Source organism: Arachis ipaensis, chromosome B09 (genome assembly GCF_000816755.2).
Source record: "Arachis ipaensis cultivar K30076 chromosome B09, Araip1.1, whole genome shotgun sequence".
In the NCBI taxonomy this organism is placed as follows: Eukaryota; Viridiplantae; Streptophyta; class Magnoliopsida; order Fabales; family Fabaceae; genus Arachis; species Arachis ipaensis.
This window is the reverse complement of record NC_029793.2, coordinates 5,580,108-5,584,301: the sequence shown is the minus strand read 5'-3', so window position 1 is coordinate 5,584,301 and position 4,194 is coordinate 5,580,108.

Genomic DNA, 4,194 nt, shown 5'->3' with positions numbered 1-4,194 from the left:
TTCTCTCTCATAGTTTCCATGCAATAAATGGCAATTGAATGAATTTTGGAATCCATCACATGTTTGAATCCTTGGATCCTTTGAAAGCAATTTTGCTTTCTTTCTTCTTTGGTTTCGGATCATGCATGAGGAACTTTCATAAAGTTGGGCTTGATTGCAACAATATTTGATCTTGGCCCAATAATAACATTTGCTTTCCTGATAAAATTGGAACATGCATAAAGCAAATGGAAAGCATGTAACACACTTGGGTTTAGAGCAATTAAAATCATTTGGGCCCAAATAACATAAAGAATCAAATCAGCTATATTCATCATATATTTTTAAAACCAAAGGCTGAATGCGATTTGGACTTGCACCAGAATTTTGTTTTTCGGCCCAAACTGAACCTGTATTGCAAAAATTAATTTAATCAATTTAATTTAATATCAATAATTTTTGCAACTGGTTTTATTAATAATGTTTGATCATCACTTAATTGGAAGTAGAGTTTTCCAAACTCATCACTTGGCTATTCTCATTCTTCTTCAACAATAGATTCTCTAATTGCTTCACTCTCTCCTCTAAGTCATCGTTCAACATACACATTAAGTCATTCACAATTAGCATACCTTAGAATTGTTTGAGACATTTTTTGTGACATGTGAAGGAGAAAATCTTTAATTTGAGTGTCATGAGAGGGAGGATTAGAATTTTGCAAGCTACTAGGTCCAGATACATCAACCTGTATTTTCAATGAAACCGAAAGAGGGCAATGAATATATTTGAGGGTGAGGGTAATGTCACAATTATAGGTCAGATAGGTCCCCAAACATTAGATTATCAGACAAATAGGTCCTTATAGAAGCATAATCATTAAGCAGATAGATCCCCTCGAACAGGCAGATAGGTCTCCCATTTAAAACGTTGTTGTTTCGCAACTCTGCCTTCCATGACGGGGACGAATTTGTCTTCCACGAAACAACGTCGTTCGCCTCATGATCCAATGCGACGTCGTTTTGTCCAACTTGGATGGAGACTAAATTGTGCTGGAGGTGACACGTTCCAGTTAACCTAACATGTCACCTCGTTGACCTCCACATAGGACGTTCTGACCGGGTCAAACTGCCATAGGGACATATCTAGTGTATAACTAAAAGCGTCATGGTCGAAATTTTAGTTAAATTTTGTTGGGGACAAATCTATCTGACCGTAAATTTTTTGAAGACCTATTTAAAATATTATTCTATTTTTTTTTATATGAGACTAACTTCATGCACTCCTTTTCGTCCTTGAAATATTAATACGGAGCAAAAATAAAACTGTTTGTACCAAAAAAACTTGCTTATTAATAAGAAGCAAAGGTTACTAAAAGGGGGCATCCATGATTCACATACATACTTACTCAGAGAAACTTCCAGTCACATTCACAACATGGGAAAAGGGAGGTGTGTATGCATGTGAGTTTTTGTAGCTCATCATGTTTAGTTTTCTTGCAATTTTATTATGTGCGACATTTGGTTATGTAAACTTATAGCTATTTTCTTTCAAATTCTACAATCCATGATTCTATTAGTTACTTCTACATTTGCTCTTCCGTTTATCAAATTTTATAAGTTCATTTTTTTATAATATAAGTAAATAATATTTTTTTTTTCCTATATGCTGCTTACGTGTCCCTGTGTCTTATAAGATTTTAAAATTTGCGTGTCAGCATGTCTCGTGTCGTGTCGTGTCCCGTATCCGTGTCAGTGTCTGTGTATCATAGCGACTAACTAAAGAGGCATAACTACATAAGAATTATATGTGCCAAAATTATTTTAAATTACTTATTAACAAATTTGTTTTATATCAAATAGTAAATGCCTTAGATACTTTCTCAATAATGATTCATTGTCTCGATACTATTAAAAAAAAGGTTTAAAAATGATCATATCAAATAAAAATATAAGATAATAAAAACCAAAACGACCAAAACTTAGAAATTATTCTTACGGGGTATTAGTTGATGTACTTAGCATTAAGAATCCCAATGCATTGGAGCCTCTTGTTTTCACTTCGTCGATAGAGTTTGTTGCATTCGTAGATAATACATCCCTGAAGACAATGTTTCTTCTTTATCGGGTTCGGCTCAAAGCGTATCTTGCACTCCTTCATACAACCTTGTACAGTGTTAGCTGCAATATAATATGTTGTAGTCCAAGGTTCTTCACCAATTGTTTCATGGAATTCATCTATAGCAGAACAAAAACTTGCTAAAATTACTAGCATTGTAATTGCAAGTGTTGCACCCTTCTTGGCCATTAGCTTCTCTTCTTTTTTGTCTTGCAATAACAAATTTATGGTAGATCACCTTTTATATATATAAGCTTAGAATCTTTCTTAATTATGTTTCTATGCAAATAATTTTAAAATTAAGATATCACTTGATTCGTTCTGACCTCTCCTTGCACCAAGAGCTACATAATAAACAAAACCTAAAACCTCCCGTTGTAGCAAAGTGTTGTTTTGAAGTTAATTATTCTAGTGTGTTTTATATATATATAACTGAGACTTAGAGATTAGAATTTTGTGTTATATTTAATAATCAGAGATTAAAATTAAAATTTTAATTCTTTTAATACTTTTAAAAAGTAAAAATATAAGTCTGAAATTTTTTGAAATAGAGACTGAAATTTTAATAATATTTTTTTAATAATTAAAAATATTTTAGTAAATATTTTTATTTTATATTTATATTTTTCTTAAATCAAATAAGATACTAAAACATAACTCAATTTTGTACACTTTATACCAAACATAATACAGAGACTTAATTTAATTTCAGTTTTTTAATATCTATTTTTTAGTCTTAGTTTTTTTCTCAAATACAATTTTAAAGGATTAAAATTAAAAAATCAACTGTTATAATGTATAAACTAAAAATTAACTATTAATTTAATTATTTGGTATAAAATATATGCTATAATATAAAAATACATAATTAAAAATGTGTGAAATAACTAAAGATATCTAATGGGTTGTCCTTATCAGTTTAGGTCTATCTATTTAAATCCATGAGTTTGATGAGGCAGGTTAATTACACCCATTCAAGGAAAGTTTGGGTTAAGCAGTTCAGTCTAATAATTATTATTAGATATCACTTAGTATTTATTGTTTGTGTGATTATAATATAAATTATTTTTATTAAAATTTTAATTTTTTTGGGTTTATAATAATAATACTGTGTAACAACATTTATTTAAACACATAAACATAATAATTTTTATATTTAAGTAGAATTCGCTAAAATAAGTTAGAAAAATAATAAGAAAAATGGGTTTAGGGTGGGAATAGAAAAGTCTTTTACAATGTACAATAAATTTTTATAAACAAGATTTTTTCTAAATTAAAAATAAAATTATTAGTTTCAATGAATAAGTACCAACAAATTTTTATAATGGATTAATATTTACACGTGGATCTTATACTAATATGTATTATAGGCTTAGTGTTTGTTTGGGTGTTATTATTTTGATAAAAAATATTTTTTTTAATGATTTTTTTAGCATATTTGACAAATTTCTACTAGTAAAAGTAAAAACAATAGAAAAATAAAAAATATCTTTTTTGAGAAGTTATAATTTACATCTTTTTTTAAAAGATCTTTTTTTTTTTAAAAAATTATTTTTTACATAATAAATAAACAAAAAAGTACTTTTATATTGTTATACCCAAATATAATTGATAAATAAAAAGATCTTTTTGTATGAAATATCCAAACATAAAATTACTTTTACTTTTTCATAAAATCTTTTAAAAAAAGATAATTAAAAAAATATTTTTTTTAGAAGTTGATCCAAATAATTTTTTATAGTTGAGTCAAAGTAAAACGGGGCGAAAAATCAACAAATTAGAGTATCATATCTTTTGTCCTATCATCTATGAAAATGCCCTTCAAAATTGAAACTAAATTATTGCATTTTTTTTTATAGTTGAAAATTTAAATTTGTTAAAGCTCATTTATATCCCTGACCAGCACGAATTTGCTTTAATAAAGAAGCAATTTCGATGAATTATAATTTCATAAGAAAATTTAAAGACACTACCAAACCAAAATCGGTTGTAATACATATTTTCCTTCTTATTTTGAATTTCATCCTTATTATAATGCAATTTTTCTTTTTAATACAATTTAACACAAAAAAGGCATCCTAGTAATAATATTAATGGAGA